At 48.0% G+C, this 25,043-nt stretch overlaps 1 protein-coding gene across 3 annotated transcripts in view; it reads left to right on the top strand.

Moving 5' to 3' along the window:
* Nucleotides 1–25,043, top strand: part of LARS2 (leucyl-tRNA synthetase 2, mitochondrial) — a 242,167-nt gene that overhangs the window by 28,736 nt on the left and 188,388 nt on the right. For 2 of the 3 annotated variants that reach the window (XM_082638131.1, XM_082638128.1), the window contains exons 2-3: nucleotides 15,106–15,188; nucleotides 16,206–16,260. The exons of the other annotated variant lie outside the window; for it this stretch is intronic. The gene's annotated coding sequence lies outside the window, so the exon portion shown is untranslated. The remainder of the gene's footprint in view (nucleotides 1–15,105; nucleotides 15,189–16,205; nucleotides 16,261–25,043) is intronic. 3 annotated transcript variants of the gene reach the window in all.

Below are 25,043 nucleotides of genomic sequence, written 5' to 3'. Positions count from 1 at the left end.
AAGGGAAAGGGACAGAGTGGGAATTTCTCGTTCTGTCCATTCCATCCTGCTTCCCAAATAAGTGACTTGGAGGTACAGAGGAGCTCCGGCCTCCAGGGCATCTGCCTTTGGAAAGGAACCAGGCAGCTGCTAAGGAACTGACGCTGCTTCAAAGAGTGGACGACTGTTTGTCCTCCAAAGCCTTTTCTGGATTGTTCCCGGTGCAGATGGCAGCTTCTGGTGTGGGACCCTAATTTGAAGAAGATCCTGTGACCTCTGGACCAATTAAATCATGTCTCAGGAGCCGGGAACAGCTGTGTGAGGAAAGCACTTGTGATGGCTTTGGGTAACAGGTGAATTTTTTTCTCCCACCAGAAGTCGTTTGAGCGAGGTATTGACTGTGGGTGTTGTGTAGTTCAGGAAAATTGGTCTCAGGAGAAGCAAGAAAAGTGACATTAGCAACCTGCCTTTGTCAACAGAGGCTCTAACGAGGCAGAGCTGGTTTTGGGGGAATAATTGCTTCCAATTATCAGGAAAGTTGCCTGGACCAGAAATAGGAGAAGGTACCCAAGACACACTACTTTGAGAGGGGCAGAGAGTTGGGGGGATTAGGTTTTGAACCTCTACCCCCAATCAGGCCACTGGAACTACATTCAAAAGTGTCCCTCGAGACTATTTTGTGGTGGTAGAACTGTTCTGTATCTTGATTGTGGTTGATGGTTACAGGATCATATGCCTCTGTCAAACCTGCCATAAAACTGTAAACTTCAGAGTCAATTCTACTCTATGTAGATTTTCCCTAAATTTAAACATACACAGTACACACATACACAGGGTCACTTAGGCTGGCTCTCCTCACCCAGACCCAGGTAGGCCTCTGTTGGTCGGATATTAACTCCAAGTCCTGCCTACAACTCCTGGGATCCTTGTATAATTTTTTAAAGGAGGAGAGAAGGAAGAGAAACGCCAACGCAGGATTATAAAAACTGGGAGGTCTCTGAAGCAGGGGCTTGCCACCTTGGCTGTCCCCAGCACCCCCTGGGAGCTCTGACAGCTCCAGGCCACACCCGACAAATGAAGTCAGAATCTCTGGAAATGGGACCCATCCTCAGGATTTAAAAGTCCTCCCACCCCAACCCCCACCCCATGATACTTTTGTGTGAACGGTTTGGGACACTAATGGCTCTAAAATCATGAGGAGTGGCTCGTATATTCCATCCTTCACTGTTACATCTTTGGAGTCAGTGTCCAATGCCTACATCTGAGGCTCTGTGCTCTCCTGCCCCGCCCGCCCCCTGCCCGCCCTACAGGTTGCTGGGTGCCCTTGGATTTCCATCTTGCTGCTATGATGGGACGTCAGTAGATTCCTTCCTCTCCCACTCAAGGATCGATTTGGAACTTTGGCCCTGGGTTCCCACTGCCTCCGGCCCCTGCCCTCCTCCCTCTCTCCCTGGGAATGTACATACATATCGTGTCCCCAGAGGAAGAACTTAGAACTGAACTCTGGTTCCAGCTCCCCATCTTGGGTGAGATTCCTGAAGGGTCCCAGGTTAGGGCAAATCACTCATCCTCTTTGAGCCTCAGGTTTCTCACCAGTAAGATGGGGAAGATGGCTGAGATGATATGAGCACTCACTTTGGAAACCCAAGCATTCAAGCCCTAGTTAACATTTTCACCAATGGCTCCCTGGAGGACAGGACTTTATATCCTACATTTCTTCGTTTCCAACAGGAGTCTCTGCAGTGTTCTCCCAGGGATGCCTGATCATCGTTTGCCAAATTAATTACTGTTAAACCTTGTTTTTCATGGGGAAAAGGACCAAGCTATTTTCAGGCTGGTGGGTTAAGTCAGAACTCCGTGCAGCCTTCCAAAACAGCTGCTGGTTCCTGCTGGGAGGTTTCTGAAGTGGCCCAGATTTCTTATTTTTTTTGCGGTACGTGGGCCTCTCACTGTTGTGGCCTCTCCCATTGCGGAGCACAGGCTCCGGACGCGCAGGCCCAGCGGCCATGACTCACGGGCCCAGCTGTTCCGCGGCGTGTGGGATCCTCCCGGACTGGAGCACGAACCCGCATCCCCTGCATTGTCAGGTGGACTCTCAACCACTGTGCCACCAGGGAAGCCCAGTGGCCCAGATTTCTAAGTGCCCCTGTCCTAAGGGAAAGGCTGTCACCATGCCTGCCCGCCCACTGTGAGGGAAGAGGATGAGCACTGCCCTCCTATGTGTTCTGTTCTTTGCTGTACGGCATGGATAGGGAATGAGGCTCTCCCCTCTGGAGGGGAAAATTGAGGGACACAGTGGGAAGTGGTGTTGTATTTTGAAGCTTTTCCAGAATTGATTGTTTCGAGGACACTTTTTTAAAGGATCTCTTCTTGAATATTGGCAAAGTGGCCAGACTGCCAGAAAAAGGTATGGCATGGACAGTGTCCCTCTGCCCTCATTAGGTTTCCCCACCCACTTCAGAGCCCAGGGAGGCTGCACATCCCACCCCAGGGTCCAGGGTTCCCACTCAGGGTGTCAAGTCCGGAGTGTGTTCTACGCTTGGCAGAGCAGGGTGGTAGGGGTGGGGGTGGGGGGTGCTTGAAACAACAGAAATTTATTCTCTCTCAGTTCTGGAGGCTGAAAGTCCAAAATCAAGATGACCCATCCTCCCTCTGGCAGCTCCAGGGAAAAATACTTCCTTGACTCTTCCTAGCTTCTGGTGGCTACTGATAATCCTTGATGCTCTTTGGTTTGTAGCTGCATCACTGCAATCTCTGCCCCATCGCCACATGGCCTTCTTCCCAGTGTGTCTTCAAATGACCCTCTTAGAAGGGTCATTGGATTTAGTTAGTCATTGGATTTAGGGCCCTCTCTAATCCAGCATGACTTCATCTTAACCAATTATAACCTATACCCTATTTCCAAGGAAGGTTTGAGTAGAGCTGGATTTTAGGGGGACACTGTTTAACCCAGTACAGTATCCCTGGGGCTTACGTAACCTTATATATCCTCTGTGTGAGGGTTTTTTTTTTTTTGCAAAGTCTGAGCAGGGTGAGCTCAGCACCACAGTAGTGAAGACAGGCACTGTGGTGTGAAAGAAGGGCCAGGGCTTGGATCTGAAGACTTGGGTCAACTTCCTGTGGACCTGAGCAAGTCACTACCCTCAGAGCATGAAGCTACCTGCAGACCCGCAGCTTAATAGGATTAAGTTCTAAGACTGTGTGCATTAAAATTAACCCTCTGACATTCACAAAAAGATAGACAAGATGGGGCTTCCCTGGTGGCGCAGTGGTTGAGAGTCCGCCTGCCAATGCAGGGGACACAGGTTCGTGCCCCGGTCCAGGAAGATCCCACATGCCACGGAGCGGCTGGGCCCGTGAGCCATGGCCACTGAGCCTGTGCATGCGGAGCCTGTGCTCCGCAAGGGGAGAGGCCACAACAGTGAGAGGCCTGTGTACCGCAAAAAAAAAAAAAAAAAAATTATATATATATAATTTACATAAAGTTCACCCATTTGAAGTGTACACTTTGAAGAGTTTGAGTAACTGTATACAGTCATGTAACTACAATCACAACACAGACCAGAACCATCCCCTAACCCTAAGAAATCCCTCCTGCCCCTGTGCAATTGCTCCCCGCCCCCCACCAGCCTCATGCAACCACTTGTCTGCCCTCTGTCATTATAGTTTAGCCTTCTCTAGAATTACACATAAATGCTCTCATGTAATATATCGCCTTTTGTGTTTGACTTCTTTCACTTTAGCATAAAGTTTTTGAGATTGATCTGTGTTGTTCCATGTATTGGAACATTCAGTTCTCTCCCATGGTGGGACACAGAATAAACCTAGTAAGTTTGATAATTTAATAATGGTTACCATTGTAGATGGCTTACTGTGTGCCTGGTCCTTGGAACTTTGAGTCCATAATCTCATCTAATACTCAGGTAAACCCTGAGAAATGGTGGCTGTTATTATCCCCACTTATAGGTGTGGAAGCTAAAGGTTACAGAGGAGAAGTAACTAACCTGCCCGAGGTCTCATAGCCAGCAGAAGCTGGGCCAGGTTCAAACATTGGATCCAGTGCTACTAACCACCCTACTGCACTGCCTCTCATTCTGTGTATCAGGATTGCCTCATCTGTTCAGCCAGAACACAGCGGTGCTTCAACGGTGGCCCCTGTGCTAGCCACATGGGTGGGCTTTCCCCCTTTATTCGCCCTCACTCTATTTGACCAGTTGGAAGGCTAACACTGCATTTCCTAGACTTCTGGACGTGAATGAGGTTGTGCCAATGAGATGCAAGGTTAGGAAATGTTATGGGTTAAATTGTGTTCCCCCGAAAAGATATGTTAAAGTCCTAACCTCCGGTGCCTGTGAATATGACCTTATTTGGAAATGGAGTCTTTGCAGACATAATCAATTTAAGATGGGGTCACTAGGGTGTGTCCCTATCCAATATGACTGGTGTCCTTGTAAGAAGAGGAAAATGCCATGTGAAGACAGAGACACACGGAGAACTCCATGCGACGACAGAGGCAGAGATGGGAGTGATGCAGCTTTAAGCCAAGGAACACGGCCACCACCAGGGGCTAGGAAGAGGCAAGGAAGGATTCTACCTAGAGCTTTAGAGGGAGCATGGCCCCACCCACACCTTGATCTCAGATGTCTAGCCTCCAGGACTATGAGAGAATAAATTTCTGGTTTTAGGCCACCCAGTTCATGATACTCTGTTACCAGCCCAAGCTGACTAACACCGGAAGGTGGAGCAAGGCAGAGGCTGCTGGCAGGCAAGCTGGGGGCCGGGGGCATGAGCAGTTTCAGGGGCCAACTCTCCACCCACTGCCATCACAGCTTGTGGCCAGAGACAGTCACAGCAGGTCCTGGCTCTGGATCTTGGCTTTGAGGCTGGACCTTGAAGGCTGTGCTCCAGTGGTGGTCCCTGGCTCCACTTCTCCAGCCCTTCCAACAAGTTTTGTAAGGGCTCAATTCCCTGGATTAAATCCTTTTCTGCTCTGTTTCCTGTACTGAACCCTGATTGACACACATTCCTAATGCTGCTAAATATTAGATAGACTTAAAAGTGGAGAAGATTCCCGTGTGGAAATCAGGGCAAGCTATACTAGAAACACAGCTGCAGGGGGAGAGGGCTTCAAGCCTGCCTTGGTCCGCAGGTCTCTCTCTAATCTCCAGGTGACGCACTTTTCCGTTTTCCAACAGCCTGAATTCTTTTCGCAGAGCTGACATCCTCAGTGGGTTTCACCCCACTTGGGTTGGCAACCTTTGCTGGATTGTTCTATTGTCAACTTGTTTACTCTGGGAACTCTGTTTTCCAAAATTGCCTTCCTGGTGTGGTTCTGAGTTTGATTTGGCCACAGCTGAAGTTCTGCAAGACCCAAGAAGCAGAACTGATGCAGCAACCCTGAAGGTTGTTATTGGTGGGAGGCACTGAAAGAGAGTTTGTCACACCTTCCTTGCTCTGTTTCCCCTCCTGACTGCCATGTGCCTGACCAGTAATGGCCCAGGGTCACTGTTGGATGCTGCACTGTGACCTCCCAGAGACAGTAGCCACTGCTCTTTGGTTAGCACTTAGGATGGCTAATCCCTTCTTTGAATATCCTGTTTCTCCTTGTCCCAGAGCTAGGGGCACCGTCTGCTCAGAGCTCCTGCATTTTCTCCTTTTTTCAGGCTTTTTCTTTTCTTTTTTGGAATCAGGATGCAATAGAGTAGATTTCCTTCCAAGCCTCCATCTCTCTCCTGTTTGATTCACATGATTCAGGTAGTTTTCTTTGATGCTTGTCCTATTTTGAGGTTGGGTGATGGGGGAGGGAAGGACAAGGAAGGATTTAAGGGTCATTTCTTGTAGCAGGATCCAGTGGGGATTGTTATGGGGCTAACTGATGCATGCATGTCTCAAAATGTCAGAAACCACAGGCAGATTGGAGGGTTGAGAAAACTCTCAGTGAGAACCATCAAGCTGCTCATTCTGTTTGTCTTGATAAATGCCCTTTTTATTAGGGGATGAGGGTGTTATGGTGATGGGAGAGGGCTGAATGGGGAAGGGTTTGGTGTTTTGGTTTTATGTGATTATTTCTAGGCAGGGGCATAACTTGTATGAACCACTGTAAAAGTTTTCTTCTCTGAGCTGTACTGAAGTCATGTCCCCCTAACACTGTGGACACCATAAGGGAGGAGAATGCCGTTTTCTATGATTCCCAGACCAGATCAGTTCCTACCTTCTTGGCATCGCCCAAAGACCAACAAGGAACCCACAGCTACTAAAGAGGACAGGGAACAGCCGGGGCAGGTGACCCAGTGGCTGGGAATGGACGTGTTTTATTGGTCATCTTTCCATCTATTTCTTTGGGCTCTAGAATTTGCACATGTTGGAGTGAAGTGTGTGGATGCAGTTCTGTACTCGTCATAACGTTCTGATGGGTACAAACTGCTTTCACTTGCAAAAAAGACACAGAGCCTGGCTGGAAAAAATCATGTGTCAGACTTGAGTCATCTGTCCTTAAGGAAATTCTTGGACTGTGGAAATCCTTTTCTGATATTCTGGCCGACCCCACATTTACTCACATATGGGAGAGCCTGGGGAGATCCTCTCAATAGCTATCACAACACTTCTATCTCCACCTGAAATCTCGGGACCACCCAGACCGTCTCACCTTTGGCTTCCGTGGCTCAGGGAAGCAATCATATTGCCACAAGCTCCAGGAAGACTCAGGCTTGCATCATGCACACTGCTCTTGACTGCTGGCATTAACCTTGCAGACAGAGGCCTTAATTATACCAGTCACTCTGCCCGATAGACCTGGAGTATCCCCATGATTAATGGGAGAGATTCACTCAAAACACAAGATATCTCATGTCCTAGTTGGGTGTACAAGCCAAGTACTGCGGAAATGTAGCCTCCACTACTCCAGCTGACATGTCTCGGCAGGTTTCCTTCTATTCCCAAGCAATTGGAAACAGCAGGGGTGTCTCCTTAGAATCCAAAATCATATTCAGGAAGAGGTGGGGGAGGTAGTCATTAGAGGTCCCAGGTGGTTTTTTAGCAAAAGTCACTTTATATAAGTTCACTATAGAAAAGTTGGAAATTATAGAAAAATATGTAAAAGAAACCAAAAGTCACGCACAATCCCACCAGCCACAGATAACTCTGATTGGCATTTTTGGGTATCTATTTCCATCTGTTTTGATGCATATATAGAGTAATAGCTCACACAAAATACTGTGTTTTTTTTGTTTTTTGTTTTTTGTTTTTGCGGTACGCGGGCCTCTCACTGTTGTGGCCTCTCCCGTTGCGGAGCACAGGCTCCGGACGTGCAGGCTCAGTGGCCATAGCTCACGGGCCCAGCCGCTCTGCGGCATGTGGGATCTTCCCGGACCGGGGCATGAACCCACGTCCCCTGCATCGGCAGGCGGACTCTCAACCACTGCGCCACCAGGGAAGCCCAAATACTCTGTTTTTTAATTTTTTTTTTTTTTTTACTTTAGCATACCATCCAAATTATTAAATACTGCCAGTCAACACATATGGAGCATTAGCTGTGTACTGGGACCAATTTTCCACACTCCGTACTCTACTGATAATACCTCATTTAATTCTCTCAAATACTAGAAAGAAAGCTACTTTTATCTCCACCACTCTACAGATGAGGAAGTTGAGGTGAGGAGGTGTTAAAACAACTTGCCCAAGGTCATTAGTTAATACACAGTAGAGTTAGGATTCAAACCCTGGCAGCCTGGCCACAAACCTGTGCCCTTAGCTGCCACTGTGCCGTGCTCTGGTTTCCAGTGCTGGCTCCCCAACAAATGAGCTGTTGACCTTGGTAGGTCTCTGGTCCTTCTTGTCACAGCTTGTGTAGGCCTGGCACCAAGACGTGCTGTGCAAACGTTTTCTGAGCACCTATGTGTAAGGTGCTGTGGCTGCAAAGTTAACAAACACAGGGTCCTGTTCTGAAGAGTGTCAAAAGGTCATAAGGAGACAAACACCGTTTCCTTAAAGCATGGCACAGCCAGGGAATTCATGGAAAGACCTCCAGGGGGTGTCCTGCAGGCAACAGCGAGAGCAGGACCTGCTGTTTGGGGTGACCCTGAAAGTGGCCAGCAGCCCAGCTTTCAGCACCTGAAAGAGGGGGATTGCTCTAAACAGCTGTGGATCCTTGTAGGGTTGACCTGGCTAGGATTGGGGCAGTAATGCTGCTTGGAATCAGGTGGTGAAAGAGCCGTGTGTCCAGGAAGTGCATTTGTTGCCATGGTGCCCAGATAGCAGGAGGGACCAGAGAGAGAGGAGCCTCTGTGCCGTCTGCCCTGTCCCCAGGAAGGTATTTATGGGGGGAGGATGAGCCCAGGAAAGAATTAGGGACCAATTCCAGCCCCAGGAGGACAAGAGGAGGACGATGTTCCTGGCCACGGCCTGGTCTCCTGCAGGCTAGGCTTTTGGAAGCCTGAGCTTTGAGTGACAAGGATGCTCAGGGCAGCCGACGCCACACTGCCAGCCTTGGCCAGGACCACTCATCCTCAGAGCTTGCAGCCAAGTGACAAGCTGGGCTGCCACTCCTGTGTTCTCCCTCTTTCATCGGTCCTACTGTGTGGATGAGAGGAAATGGAAGATGCTTTGAATAGTGAAAGCAGCAGGCCAGGGTAAGGCGTCTATAGGTGTGCTTATGCCTGCAGAAAACTAGGTCCTCGTCATTAACCCACGTCTCATGAAAATTGAACCCGTCCCCCTCCAGAGTGGTGACTAGGCTATGCCCCTCTTGTCAAAGAAGTGTCAGTGTCTGGGAAGCATGGACAGGCCATATTTTCCTGCTAGAGAGTCCTGACTGCAGCCCCCAGGCATGTCCTCCGGGCAGGCACTGAGTCGAGACTTTTCTGTGCACTATCGTACAGAACCCACACAGCATGAGGCAGGTTCTAGGATTTCTCTTGTGTGGACAAGGAAATGAGCCTTGGAGAAGGCCAGGGCCACACCGGGGCCACATTGGGGCCATGTCGCTACTGAGTGACAGAGTTTGGCTTCAAACTCAGAGGCATCTAATCACAAACTGCTCGCTTGTTCTTGTGTGACTGCATCCATTTGTGAGACACTTGAAGCTCACTTTGGCCTGGAAATAAACTAACAATTTAAATCCTTGGGGCTCATTTGGTGTCATTTTATTTAGGCAAAGTGTTACTGGGTCAGGGAACCAGAGAAGTGGCGGGTAGGTTCTGTCTTTATCCGTCTCAGAGCCCAGGTATCCAGGTTCCAGTCCACACTCCAACCCCATCGAGGACTCCAAGGAGAGCTGGGAGGGGCGGCACGGTTGCCTGCTCACTCCTGTATCCACAGCAACTAGACCAGCATCTGCCCCACACCCAGGGCTCCATCCACACGCTGGATGAAGAGGGGGTGAGGCTCAGGACACCGAGGCTGAAGGCAGACTCCTATCCATCAGGGAAGCTCTTTCTCACCTGTCTCAACCAGCCTCCTTACCTCCCCACACACCCCCTGTTCTGGCGGAGGTCATCTGCACCCCACCCCGTCCCACCTCTCACTTTTGCTTATGACAAAACTATGCCCTCCTACCAGGCGTACACCACTCCCGTCTCCAAGGCCCAGACCCACATTCCTCCCTCCTGCACAGAACTCCCCACTAGCCAGTGGCTTCCTCCTCCTCTCAACTCCTGGCACATCTGTCTGAGCTGTGAAAGCCTGGGGCCCCCTCCAAGAGGTCCCCCATCCTGCCCTCCTTCCCCTCTGTCTCCCACTTGCCATTTCATCCTCACCATTTGTGTGTGTGCTGGAGTGGGGGGATGCAGTAAGGAACGGTTGCATCACAGCTCTTGTATTGTTACAGGAGGTAGGAAATTATAAAGACATTACGTTTCTAGAATGATGCTTGCAGAATAATGTTTGTAGAATAATATTAGCACTAAGCATATTTCAGTCCCAGCTTCTTCTTTTGTTTTTAAGACTCTGAAATTCCAAGTCAAATTTTTCCGTGCCCATTAAAAAATTGAACCTTCCTGTGGGCTTTTACCACCACCATCCCCCACTTTAATCAGGAGCTCACACGAGCCGTGTACTCACACTCCCACCACACAGGTAGCAATCCAAACACACAGCAGGCGCTGATTCTGGACAAAGAGACCTCTGCCAAAGCTGGGGGAAGAAAATCGAATCCCATTCATTCATACTTTCATGTTTGCTGAGTATCCCCTATGTTCCAGGCACTGCCCTGGGGACACAGTAGTGACTAACATTCCAGCGCAGGGAGCCAGGAGTAGGCAGACAGCACTTTCTAGGGAGAGAAGGAGGTGCTATGGAGAAAGTAAAACAGAAAACTGGACGAGTGGCGGGAGCCCAGCGTGGGCTCCAGGCAGAGGGATCAGCAAGCAAGAGCAAAGGCCCTGGGGTGGGAGCGTGCATGGCAAACCAGGCCCACAGGAAGGCAGAGGAGTGGACCATGGCAGTGGACCAGGGAGAGAGTCAGGTGCTGAGGTCGGGGCAGGGGGTAGATCATAGGACCTTGCAGATGACTTCACATGGCTTTGTGCTGTGCCCAGGTCAGCTGGAGAACCTTTGGAGGATCTTGACTTGTTTTTTTACTTCTGTGTTAAAGAATCACTCTGGCTGCTGAGTGGTGAACAGACTTGGGGGCTGGGGCAAACGTGGATGCAGGAAAACCAGTTTGGAGGCTGATGGTGGTCTAGGGGCTGGATTCTAGGTACACTTTCAAAGACAAGCTGATGGGATTTCCTGATGTCTTGGATGTGAGTGTTAGAGGAAAAAGAAGTTTGATGAAGTTGACTTTATATGGAAACCATTTTCAAAGTGCTTGTGTGCATATTATTAGGGTCTTTGATGACCCCTGGGAGGTAGGCGGGACTTCTCTTTACAGATGGAGAGTCTGAGGGCCAGAGAGGGAAGGGGCTTGTCCCACGTCACAAGTGTTGTTTCTTAGACCCAGGCCATTGGCTGCTCCTGAGGCATTTAATCTCGTTTCGTGCTTTATGTTCTGAGAGAGCCTGAGCAGGAGGGCTGTGCAGGCCGGGAGAGGGTGAGCTGGGCTCCAAGAGGGGGTCTGCACAGAGGCCAGTGTGAAAGGAGTCAGGGCACCACAGGCGGGGCCTGGGGTTATGGTAGGAGGCTGTCTCTGCCCCATCCACCCTGCAGAGCAAACGTCCTTCACCCTCAGTAGAAAGACCGTGAAGGTGGCACCCTTGGCTCTGTTGGCTCCCCTCTGGCACTGGACTGCAGAGTCGATTCTACTTATTACCATCCCGAGCTCCCACTCCAGCACCTTCCATGGTGGTCACAGCATGATTTGTTGGTGACACAGAGGTCCCACTGTCCTCAGAACAGTTGGGGAAACCCAGACCCTTTGCAGTAATTCAGGGAGGAAATGGGATAAATGTGTTGCCAGGGAGGGTGACCCTATGCTGCCAAAAGGCTCAAGACATCTTGTCACCCAGTTCCTCTGTGGGGTCCCGGCTGGAATGGAATCTAGCACTTACGGTTCAAGAGACTTCAATGCTGGGGCTGCTATTACAGAGTTTGGGCAGGTTAAGGAAACCCAGAGACCAACCGCAATGGGGGCTGTTGTTACCACCGGACCTAAAAAGGAGGAGGAAAGGTATTCCTGGAGGCCTGAGGGCTAGAGCATGAAGAAAGGACTGCCCCGAGGGAGCAGTGGTCATGGGGCCATGGCCAGGGCCAGAGCAGGGCCAACAGAGCAGACCTTCCCCGGCTCTCCTCCCCGAGGAAGGTCTCGCATTGGCCAACCCCGCCAGAATCCAGAAGGCGAGGGAACCCCTGGTGCTGCCGTCCTCAGGATCAGCCTTGGGGTACACAGGGCAGGGCCAAGAACAGAAGAAGGGAGAGGCAGAGGGAGAATAACAAACGCACCAGAGATGCCTCAAACCTGGGGGAAATGTGTGCTTAAACACTACATTGATCGTTCATTACTGCTTTCCCTGGACCTGTGCTTAAGTTACCACTGGAGAAAATCAAGTTCTCTGGAAAGAACATCCTGGTAGGAATAGTGATTAGGTACTAAAATCCAGAGACTGTGAAATCTTGACTCCTGGGGACTTTCCAAAACAGACTTTAAAAATCACTGGCTTCAGATGTCAGAGAGCTTCCAGAAGGCAGAGGAATAGACCTAAGCCCCAGGAAGTCATTTCTAGCTCTAGTGTTAACGTATGTGATCCAGTATTTTCCAAAGTGGCCTATATAATTTTGATATAATGGAAACATAAGTCATTTTCCAGGCAGAGTCTATACTAGCAGATAGGCTACTACTATGTAACCCTTTTCAGGGCAGACACATCTGGATAATTGGGGTGCTGTAGATGGGTCTGAAAGTCCTCATAAATTCTAGATAATTAAGATGCTTTGGAACCAAAAGGAATTTGTTGTAAACTGGGACTAAACATGTTGCCTTCTTAGTGTGAAATTTTTTTTAATTAAGACTTTTTTTTATTCCTCTTTTTCCTCAACTAAAATCTAGGTTTCCACAGGCAACCAGCTGGCCTTTTGATTTGAGCAGAATTTGCTACTGCTTATGAAGTCAAAGATCAAAGCTTATCAAAAGTCGTCAGCCTGGAAATCTCTTTATTTTCCTGAGCTGTGTAGGCAGCTTTTCTGATAACATGCACTCACTCTGGTGCTACATTTTGGAGGCGGTCTGCATCTGAAAAGCACCCTACAATCTGCTTTCCCTCCCAACACCCAGGCACATTGGTCAACAATTCCCATCAGTCCTTTCTAGTTGCTCCATGGGACCAAGGCTGGGTCACAAAGCTCTGAATTCACTCCATCTATCCAGAGATGGGGAGATGGGAGCGCAGACCTGCAGGAGGGCCTCCACACTTCACTGAAATGCACCCTCTTTAGGTCCCTGTCTTCTTCGCCTTCTCTCTGTGGCTGCTTCATGGTGTTTCTGTCCTTTTTTGCCCTTTTTTTCCCCTTTCTCCTCTGGTAGGGATTTTTGGGAAAGGATCTTAAATTGTAAGGGTTTGCACTCCCACTCCTTTAAATCATCTCTAGATCACTTATAATACCTAATCCAATGTAAATGCTATGTAAACAGTTATAAATACAATGTAAATGCTATGTAAATAGTTGCCAGTGCACATCAAATGCAAGTTATGCTTTTTGGAACTTTCTGGAATCTTATAAAAAATATATTTTCTAGGGGACTTCCCTGGTGGTCCAGTGGTTGGGACTCCCTTCTTCCGCTGCAGGGGGCAAGGGTTCAATCCCTGGTCAGGGAATTAGGATCCTGCATGCCGTGCAGTGTGGCCAAAAAATTTTTAGATAAAATAAAATAAAAAATATCTGCTACCCCTGGTTGGTTGAATCTGCAGATGTGGAAGGCGGACTGTAATTCTTCTGAAAGAAAGAAGGCAACCTTCACTGACAGTGCATACATTCCTCCAGCTGATAGGTGGCACTGCATTCGATTACTGTCAGTACCCTAGAAATTTAAAAGGAAAAATTTGTATTTCTAGATATAATTAAACAGTTGTGATTTCCACCTGATTATCTTTCTTTTCTTTTATCATGCCATTTCTTTTAGTTCAATATAGCAAGAAAAAAGATGAAAAAGGAACTCCAAGCCTATGTAAAAGCTTGTGCTGATGAATTAAACCAAAGCACCTCATTCATTCATTCACCCAGTCATTCATTCAATGATATTAACAAGGGATACTTTTTGAGTATTTACTCTGTGCCAAACTTTATGCTAAGAACTTTAGATGATTACCTCATTCAATCTATATATTTACTCTATGGGATAACTGCTAATATTATCACTATTTCATAAGTAAGAAATTTTCAAGAAATATACCAGGTCCTATGCTAAATGGGGAGGAACAGAAAAACTAACATATTATTTTCTCGGCATCAAGGACTTAGGACCATGGAGGCAGAGACAAATGCATAAACAAAAACATAAAATAAAATATTATAGGAGCCACCATGACCAGCCGTTAGGATCCAGCTGGGCACAAAGGAGGGAATGGTCCCTTCCCCCTTGTGTTATTCAGCTGGCTGTAAGTCCTGAGGCTTTCCAATGGGTTGGGAAAAAATGGGCCTAGCACCAGCATCTCAACACACTTGTTTTTCAGCCAAAGCTCTTGGCCACTCCCCCTTTTCCCAATCACCTCTGCTTGCAGGTTCCCCCTCCACCCTATTGACTGTGTTATCCCCCAGACCCTTGGGTATGCTCACCCCCAGCTCTAGAAAAGAAAAGCCCAATACTTTCTGTGATAACCATGTTGTGATGTAAAAATATACTCTGTTAACTGTAGGTACCCTAAGCCCTCTTAGGAAAGCCAGTCTGGGAAGATACCATGATCAACTTTTGAGGGCAGAGCAGGGAGGTTACAAGGTGAGAAGTCAAAAGTAATGCTTAAAGATGAGAGAGTAAGAGGAATTTGCTGTGCTCCTGAGAGGAAGAAGGAAAAAGAAATGAGGCAGAGAGAAGCCACAGCTACCCAGAGGGTGGGTCCCTAGGGGTAAAAGTAGCAGAAACAGGTGGTCCATGCTGGTGGCCCAAGGAAACTTCTAAGAATGAGGACGCCTAGTGGCCAGTTGTAGTTGTAATCCCTTTCTTCCCATCCCCACTGTAACACACACACACACACACACACACACACACACACGCGCGCGCGCGGTAGAGAGGTCTACCACATTCAGGAGTACCTTGACACCTTTTGGAGGAAAACAAAGGGCTGAATCTTGTGTGAGGGTGACTGCACTGTGGCATACAGACAGGGAGCTAGGTGCAGGGGCAGATCCAAATTTCATGGAATCTGAAGCTCATACAGTTTGGTGAGATGCCCTTAAAGAAAAATAATATAAAAATATCAACCTTTTGCAAATTTTACCAAAACATATGACCACGTGAACACTTTGCTAGGGCCTCCCACAAGGGAACAGCCCTGGAATTTAAGCTTCATTAGCTTTCTTATAAATCTTTCACTGGGAAGACGTGACCACAGGAGAGCCAGACCCCATTTGAAAATCCTCAGAAATTTTTGAGGGGGCTTTGGGCTCCATAGTCCACACAATAGGGGAGTTTGAGTCAAGCTGATCTAGATCTCAGGGGTTGGCTGGATATGACTGACAGCTGGGTTATAATCACTTTCCTAGTCTCCAGAACAAACTACAATCTCAGAGGAGGAGAGACCACGGTGAAGGAGGGACTAACGGCAGCTGCGTCGGAACCTGGAAGGGTAAGTCTGAGAGCTTGCGTTTCTGGAGGGGATGGGAGGGAGGATGACCGCAGGCCTGCAGAGTGAGGTGAGCCGGCTCTTTAAAAGCTCTTCAAGTCTTATTAGAAAATTGCAATGGAGAGATCCCCTGCCCTCTCCTCCATCCCAGGGTACACAGTAAGGTCTGTCCTCCACTCTGATTACCCTCATTTTGGAGCTCAGAAAGAAGCTAATCAGAAGACACACATTGTACAAGCTACTTCAAGTGCAATTTAGAATTCAGCGTGACGAAGGGAGTCATCGGGTGTGTGATTATAAAGAAACATTCCAACATAATTAAGGCATGAAGGTGCAGGGGTGGGCGGGTGGACAGGGATGGTCAGAAGAAACAGGGCACAGCTCACCACCACTCTCAATAGTTCCCAGCTCTGCACACCAACCAATGAGGAAACACAGCTTCCCTGTGCTCCTGCATATCCAGTAGCATCGCCAGTAATCCTCACAACCCTCTCAGTGGCGTGTATTAGTTTTCTCTTGCTGCTGTAACAAATTACCATAAATTTAATGTCTTAAAATAATACATTTATTTTCGTATAGTTCCATAGGTCAGAAGCCTGAGATGAGTCTCACTGGACTTAAATCAAGGATTGATGTCAGCAGAGCTGCATTCCTTGCTGGAGGCTCTGGGGAGAAATCATTCTCTTTCCCAGCTTCTAGAAGCTGTCTACACTCCTTGGTCATGGTCCCCTTTCATCTTCAAAGCCAGCAAGTCTTTCTCACATCTCATTACCGTGACATTGACTCTCCTGCCTCCCTCTTTCACATGTAAGGATCCTTGTGATTACGTTGGCCTCACCCAGATAATCCAAAATAATCTCTTTATTTTAAAGTCCAGGTGATTAGCAACCTTACTTCTCTTTTCCCAAATAATGTAACATATTCACAGGTTCCAGGGATTAGGGAATTAGTATGTGGATATCTTTGGGGCCATTATTCTGCTTATCACAATAGGAAATATTATTATCTCCTATTTTCCAGGTGAGGAAAATGAGGCACAGAGAGGTCCTGCGGCTTGCTCAACATCACAGAGCCGGTGAGCAGTAAAGTTGGGATTCACCCAGGCCCATCTGATGCCAGACCCTGTATTCTTAACCTTTAAACTGTACTCCTTTCATATAGTCATTGTTCTTTTGTTCAATACTTTATTGAATTTTATTTGACACTTCCGTTGATAGAAGCATTTGAGTAAGGCAAAGGCTCTGGGGGCAGGAACTGCTGGTGGTATGGACATGCAGGTGTGGGAGAGGCATACTGTATACCCCATAACAGTGCCAAGTGGGGGACCATCTGCCTGTGTTAGGTCACAAGAGACCGGGGTTCACATCTCAGCTCTGTCACTTGTATCTATGTGCCTTCCAGCCAATTGCTGGATCTCTGAGTTTCCTCTGCAAATGATAATAACAGAACCCACCTTACAGGCTTGTTATAGTAACTAGAACAGCATGTGTGAAGCTCCCAGCTGTGCCTAGAGCACAGGTGGTGTTCCATGAATGCTGCTGTTACTCCCTGTCTCTCCTTGGCCCCTCTCCCCAAGGAACCTTAACTTCTCACAAGTAGGTATTAACAGAGTAAATGGTGGCTGAGATTTCTGGATTCTGAGGAAGCAGATCTGGGGAAGCTGAAACAGAACAGGCAGGAGGAGGACAAGGAGCTCTGCTTTCATCTGTCTTAGGTAGAGTCCACATTAGATTTAATTAGAGAAAAAGGGCTCTGTGGCTAAAACACATTTTAAACACACTGATGTCTCCCTCCCTCCCTTCCTTCCTTCTTTGTGTTTTCAGAAAAGTTTGGAAGAAGGAGAGGAGAAATAAAATGTCCATTAGATCTAGAGTTCTTTGTTGCAAGCAACAGAATCTGACTCTGACTAACTTAGATGAAAGTTGGAATTTAGTGGAAGGGCATGGGGTGACACCAAATTGAAGACAAAGCTGAACATCTGGGTCTCGGGAAGACAGGAGCATGTAGACAGCAGGAAGGAATAGATAGCCTCTTCAGGGCAGCAATGCCCTGAGTGGAGCCCTTCCCGCTGGCCCCCTGGACTTGGCACTGGATCCACTATCCATCTTCCTGGGAAGCAGAGTTACTGGACTAGCCTCTCAGTAGGCAGGGAACCTTGACTGACTGTCCCACCAGAGCATCTCCAGAGGGCAAGATGGGGTTCCCCAAGAAGATGCCAGCAAGCAAACAACTGTCACCTTTGACAAAGGTCACCTTTGCAAAGCAACCATCAGTCACCTTTACTATGTTTGAAAATGTATCTTTCACCCCTGACCTGCCTCCAGGACTCTCTTTCATTTCCTCATTCTTTCTATTTAAACTGCAAAATGTCATTTTTGTAGCTACTTCCACCACCCCCCCCCAAAAAAAACAGGAAAAAGAAAAGCTTAGTGCTTCTTGGACTTGGGGAGAAATACTTTATGTTTTACTATAGGGTCAACTGAGTTTGGTTAATACGGGACCCTGAACATAGTGGCCTTTTGCTGTGTCAGCATCAGTCGAAAAAGGACCACTATGTCACAAAAGACTCATCTGTTAAAACCTCATATTTTACAGTTGAGACACAGGTCGGAGATGCTCAGTGACCTGCTCAAGGTCACAAGGCAGTTTAGAGGCAGGATCTCTGCTGGTTCCTTCCATTAAACAACCTAGGCCTTTGGAGTGGCAGTGCCTCATCAAGAGGAAGCTTCCTCTTATCTGTCAGGCACAAGGTTGCCCCATCATGGATGAGGATGTGAGTGGCACCTCCTGGCATTTGTGGTACGATGTGGCGCTGAAACCCAGCACCCAGGGATGGGCTCCTGGGCGATGGGGCACCGCTGGCTGTGCTTGAGGTGTCCAGAGTCAGATGCAGCTCCCTTGTCAGTCCGTGTCCCTGAGAGCTTAAAAATGGAAAGAAAGAAAAGAGAAACGCTTCCAATCTCTGATTTTACAGAACAAGGCAAATTTCTCATTTTGACAGAATCAAAACCCAAATCCGTCTTACCAAGAGACCAGAGGAAAAAACAAAGTTCAATAGATTTTTTTTCTTAAACTGTTGGATCCCATTTGAAAGGAAATGGGTTTCTTTCTTTAAAAGAGAGAGACAAGAGAAATGAGAGTCCCTCCAGGATGGAGAAGTCAGAAGTACGGTGTCCCTACGTGCCCGGAAACCAAGGGAGGGTCAGCAGTTTCAGGGTGTGGTTGACAGGTGATTTGACCAGGGGGTGTAGAACTGGAAGAGGGTAAGGTTTCTAGAAGAACTGGGGGGTCTCTTACTGTCCAGTGACTTCCAAATGGCATCCTTCAGTTTCAAGGAGGGCAGGGCAGGGTGAGCTACTCAAATCCAAGTTGGCACTACAGTGAGCCTCCAAGCCCCGCCTCCAAATGCTGGGCCTAATTGTCTTGCTCTAAAGTAGATGGAATCTAAACCCAAACACCCCATTCTACCTTTATTGCATTTCTAGGCTGTCCTTGCCCCCAGACTCTTCCTGATGGGCCACTTTAGTGAAAAACAAAACAAAATAACCCAAGACCTTGCAGCAAAATGAAGCAAAACCAATCATGTATTTCACCAGGAGTAAAGTATCCTGTTGTTGATGTTTTAATGCAGACACTTTGCCTTAGTATGATTTATACCTCTTTTTTTTTTTTAATTTTTATTTATTTATTTATTTATTTATTTATTTATGGCTGTGTTGGCTCTTCGTTTCTGCGCGAGGGCTTTCTCCAGTTGCGGCAAGCGGGGGCCACTCCTCATCGCGGTGCGCGGGCCTCTCACTATCGCGGCCTCTCGTTGCGGAGCACAGGCTCCAGATGCGCAAGCTCGGTAATTGTGGCTCACGGGGCCAGTTGCTCCGCGGCATGCGGGATCTTCCCAGATCAGGGCTCGAACCCCTGTCCCCTGCATTGGCAGGCAGACTCTCAACCACTGCGCCACCAGGGAAGCCCCTATACCTCATTTTATCTTTCCGATACATTTAGCCATCAGTTGGTGGGAAGTTTTCAGAGCCCTGCTCAAATGTCATCTTATCCAAGAGATAGGCCATCCTATCCCCAAGAGAATATGCCCTAGTACCTAGAAAAGCCCTGGCATATATTAGGTGTCCAGTAAATATTTGTTGAATGAATGAATGACAAATTCTTTCACTCAGATGCGCCCAGACCCGGTTGTGCTGATGCCCACAATATTCATCGACTACCCTCCGAGGTAGATACAGTGGGCACAGTATGGGAGGGATAAAGGGAATAGTACCCCAGGCTGCCTCCCTGGAGGACTTGAATGTGTAATTTGGGAGGAAAAAAAAAATACTTGTTATAGAAGTTAGTGAACTCGTAACAGAAATAGAGCAACAAGGAGGCAAATGGGGCCGTCCATCTGCAAGTGATTTCATTCATCCATCAAATGTCCTGAGTGCTGACTGAGGCTGGCTGCTCAGCTGAGTGCTGGGGCATGATGAATCCTGAGGTCCACCCTGCCCTCCCCGAGCCTTGAGTCTGGTGGGGTGAAGGGAGAGTGAGAAGAACGCCCAGAGACAGAGAAAATTTAGGTCTCAGGCTTTATAAGAAACTTATTTAATATTCTTTAATTACCTTAAAATCAATGTAGAAATTTGGCTAAGAATTGAGGATTGAAAAATCTATTTTAAGTTCACGTAATTGATTTTGTGGGATCAACTTTTAGAGCTGGGCAGAGCTTGGAGATCCTCTAGCCCACCCCACCCCCTCCTTTATTATCAAATGTGGAAAGCGAGGCTCAGATCAGCCAATGAATAGTTTTCCATATAAGAAAGAGGGCCCAGATCCCTAGGGTGACAAAATCACAATCTCTATATGGTCATGTATAGTGGGGAAAGCATACAATATGATAGCGACTTTGTGGGCATGGAATTTTACTTTTTAAATTTTATACATCATTAAAGCAGGATGTGAGATTTGTGTGTTTATCAAAATGAGAGTGTATGCCTGACCCAGTCCTCTGCCAAAGTAACATTGTGAAAGATAATGAAAGAGAGAGAAGCTGCCCAGATCAGAGAAGGCCATGGAGACCTAGTGACTGTATGTGCCATGATAAATGACTCATGGTTATGTAAGATGTTAACAACAGAGGGACCTAGGGGAAGAGCACACAGAATTTTCTGTACCATCTTTGCAAATCTTCACAATTATTTGAAAATAAAAAGCAATTTTTAAGAAGGAGAGCATGGTGTGGTAGATAGTATTTTCTAAAAGTGGATACCACACGGTCTTCCAAAGTTTGCCACCTCCACGTCAAGGGGTAGAACCTATGTTCTCTCCTTTGAGGAGGTACAGGTTTCTTACCTTCTCTGTGCTTCTGCTGCCTCTGTAAAATGGGAAAACAGTGCTAGAATTGTCTTTACTATGAAATGGGAACACACATGTAAAGCACATAGACAGAGCTTGGAAATGTTGGATGTCATTATTGTGGGGCACAACTTAGGAACCCAGTTATCAGAGCTGGACTGGCAACCAAAGTAACTTAATACAGAATCCCGGGAATTCCTTAAACTCCTCCTGTTTCAGGAGAGAATCCTTCCCGGGGGTGGAGAAGCCAAGTTTGCAGGTGGGCTCTGGGAGAGACGGGATGGAGAAGATAAACGCAGAGACCAGGGATGGATGATGATGTGTAGTGCATTCGCTCGGGGAAGGAGGAAACTTCCATAGTCTGGGGCGATCAGGGGTGGTGTCAGGAGGGGGTTAGCTGTAGCTGTACCTTGAGGGCTGGCTCAGGTGCAGATGAGCGGAAAGGCAGGGAAGGGTAGCAGAGGTGGAAGCAGGGCCTCACCAGGGGCCTGCCTGGGCGCACTTTTTTTTTTTTTTTCCGTACGCGGGCCTCTCACTGTTGTGGCCTCTCCCGTTGCGGAGCACAGGCTCCGGATGCGCAGGCTCAGCGGCCATGGCTCACGGGCCCAGCCGCTCCGCGGCATATGGGATCCTCCCAGACCGGGGCACGAACCCGTATCCCCTGCATCGGCAGGCGGACTCTCAACCACTGCGCCACCAGGGAGGCCCGGCGCACTTTTAATGTTATCTGCCTTTAGCTATCCTTCTTTCTCGATTTTTACCAGTGTGTAATGGTGGAAAAGAATCTGTACATTTCATCATTTTAAGGATAATAGACTCTAGCCATGAACTCAAAGGTTCCTGCTGGCCTACAAGTATTCGTCAGCTAAGCCCTCTTCCTCCAAGGTCACATGTCCATCAAGTGGCACAAATTGGAGCTTATACCCATGACTGGCCACTTAGGACAGACGCCACATCCATGTGCTGATGGTGATCAATCCAGAGGTGGTCCTGGGACACCAGCAGGACCAATCAGTCACCTCTCCTGGGATCATAAGCACTCTGGGAGAGAGAGGGACCCCTTGTGGTGATTTTAAGTCATGGCCACAAATTCTGTGATACTCCTGCCTTAGAATTGTAGCCCATGACTTTCCCCTTGAATTTGGGCAGGATCATAACTGCTTTGAGCACAGAATACGATGTAAGTAACACCAGTTGACATTTAAGGCTCCAGCTTAAAAGATCATGTGGCTTCTGTCTTGTTTGTTGAAACACTTGCTCTTACAGCCTTGAACCACCAGACAGTAGAATAGAGAGGAGAGGAAGGAGGGAAGGGGAGGGGAGGGGAGGAGAGGGGAGGGAATATGAGCCCTTAGTCATTTGAGTCATCCCACCCCTTGTGCTAGACATGGAGTGAAAAAGCACTTAGATGATACCAGCTCCCAGCCATTTGAGTCTCGCCGGCTGTTATGGATTGAATGTTATACCCCCAAATTCATATGTTGAAGCCCTAATCCCTAATGTGATGGTATTTGGAGATGGGGCCTTTGGGAGGTCATTAGTGTCAGATGAGGTCATGGAGGTGGTGGCCTCATGATGGGACTAGTGCCCTCACAAGAAGAGACACCAGAGAGCTGTCGCAAGCACGTGCTAAGAAAAGACCTTATGATCACATAGAAGGCAGCTGTCTGCAAGCCAGGAAGAAACCTGCACCAGAACCTGACTGTGCCGGTACCCTGATTTTGGACTTGCAGCCTCCAGACTGTAGGAAAATAAATTTCTGTTGTTTAAGTTACCCAGTCTATGGTATTTTGTTATGGTAATCCAAGCACACTAAGGTACCAGCTGAGACCCCAGACATAGTGGAGCAGAGAACAGCCAACCCTGCCATGCCCTGTCTGAATCCTTGGTCCATAGACTCCATAAGCATAAGAAACAGTTGTTTTATACCACTAAGCTTGGAGTGACTTTCTAATATAGCAATATCTATTAACTGGATGATGGTTCCTATTAACTGGAATATTGTCCTTCCAGAGCCTTGAGCTGGGAACTGTGGAAGCTTTGAGTTGCCAAAGGCCATATCATCTAACAAAAGGACAGAGAGAAGGAGCTGGCCTGAGAAATAAGCTGGCACAGAGCTGGCAATGAAGAGGAGGAAAGGTCCAGCCCTCCTTGATACCACTGAAACCCCTGGATCAAACTGTGTCAATCTCCTCTTCAACTTTTCAGTTATATGAGCCAATATATATATTTTTAAGTCTTAAGCCAGTTTGATTTGGTTTATATTCCCTCCAACTATAACTGGAATGGAGATTAAAAGGATAAAAAAGGGAATTCCCTGGCAGTCCAGTGGTTAGGAATTCACACTTTCACAGCCATGGCCTGGGTTCAGTTCATCGTCAGGGAACTAAGATCCTGCAAGTTGCATGTGGGGCAGCCAAAAAAAAAGAATGAAAAGGAAGACAAGAGAAATGGAGGAAGGCGGGAGGGGGTCAGGTGGGAAGGGGGACAAGACCAGACCTGTTCTGTTTTCCATTTACATGTAAGTGGTATCTGTAGCAGACGCTGTAGGTTGCCCATTTACCATCCATTCCCCACCTTCCACCTTATTAACAGAACCAATCCAGGTTGTCCAATGTTCCTTACCAATGATTGGCTCAGGAGTGGGCATGTGATGAAGTTCCTCCAATGAGATGTGAGGGGAGGTCTCTGGGAGGAGCCTTTGGGAAAGGCTTCCTCCTCTCCGGGAGGCGAGACAGGCCCTCTTGCCTTCTAACCGCAGGAGTTGGGAAGTACACCTGGAGGGGCCACAGCTGCCTTGTAGAGAAGGAACCTGGGTCTTAGATGACATTGAGCTGCTGATTGTACCTTGGCTCGGGCGCACTTTCTTCTGCCTTTTGTGTGAAATAGCAAATGACAATCCAGTTTGAACTGTGGTTTTCTGCTACTTGCAGCCCTGATATTGCAGAGCCTGAGGAAGGCCGACTCACCACCATCTTATTTTACTGAGGAAGGAACCAAGGCCTAGAGGGACATCTGTGTGTCCAGGTGTCAAAACTAACTGATGGCAGTGAGAGACAAGAGCCTCACCTCCCTTCTAACCTAGGCCTCATCCCGTGGTAGGACAGGTTCTAGAATCTTCCATGTTGCCTTGCCTCCCCACCCAGCCCTGAGCCTTCTGTAGTCAGCTGTGCCTGCGGAAGAGCTCATCTGATTTGAATCCAGCAGGCAATATTCCACCTAATTAAGCAATTAAGAGCAGGAAGGCTACATCTCCAGAGCCTGCCTGCTTTTCATGATGAGTCTTTATAAGCCCTCACTGGTTGTTGTGATGGATGCCAGGGACCGCAGAGACCTCTGGAAGCCGAGTCTTGCTGGGCTTGCCTGGGGGCTGTGGTCCTGACTTTTTATGGAATCTGAAGTCTGCCTTTGGATAATTACCTCCATGTGATTGTGGGATTAATGTCACCTGGGCCAGAGGTCCACTGTTTTCTGCTTAAGGGAAGAAAAACAAAACCCTTTGGAGAGGCTCAACGACTGCGAACTTGGAAATTGCCCTAAAAATTAGTGAGCCGGTGTGGTGAGGCCACAGCACAGCCAGCAGCGTGCTGAACAAGTGTGCTCATGGGTGGGGTAGAGAGGAGCCTCATAGAAAATGTGTTGATTTTCCTGCTTTCCTCACGCAAGGGCACAAGGGTGTGCAAATTCACCGAGAAGCAGGCAGCGGTGGGCTTCTGATATGGCACCCTCTGTCCTGGGCGCCCGCTATCAGGAAAAATTCAAGCCAGAAAATTCAGGAAGAAGATAGCTTGGGAAAAGCCGGGTCCAAATAGAAGCCACCTTCATCTTGGACACCTCAGCCATTGCTCTCATTACTCAAGGGCCCACCCTGCAGCTCAAATTCACAGGCAGTAATGTTTCAGCACCGAGGCAAACATCCTTCTCTCAGAAGAACCCCTCAAAGAGACTGATGCTACAGGTAGAGGTGCCATCTGCCACATGTCTCCCGCTCAGCCAGACAGAGAGCTGCTGATCAAGGGGTGGGAGGCACCCCTAGCCGATGTTCTAGAACAGCATTTTCCCTCAAGTCCAGTATGGGGCGGCGGGGGGGGGGGCGGCGCGGATGATGTCCTCAGGCAGGTGCTCTGTGGCTGGTCTTGGGGGTTGTGTGTCTTTGTGGCCCCGGGTCCTGTTTCCCTGAGTGGCTCTGTGGGACGCGTGGTGAGTGTTGGGGGTGGGGGAGGCAGAGTGTAAGTTGTCCTGAGCAAGCGGGTTGTGTGTGTGTGTGTGCGCGCGCACTCGCTCGCTTACATAGGGACCTATAGGGATTTGGGTATCCCCGGATATGAGAGATGCCTGGTGCTTTGCAGGCAGAACTCTAGACCAGGAGTGTAGTCATGTTAATAAAAATAGAACGTGAGTTAGATATTAACTTTCAATTTTCTAGTAGCTACATTAGAAAAAAAGAAAAGAAAATCTATTTCCAAAATATATTTTATTTAACCCAGCATATCCAAACTTATCATTTCAACATAT

Source organism: Mesoplodon mirus (genome assembly GCF_964341445.2).
Source record: "Mesoplodon mirus genome assembly, chromosome: 12".
NCBI lineage: Eukaryota > Metazoa > Chordata > Mammalia > Artiodactyla > Ziphiidae > Mesoplodon > Mesoplodon mirus.
Note: the sequence above shows the minus strand (reverse complement) of the source record. Positions and strands in the feature narration are given on the sequence as shown.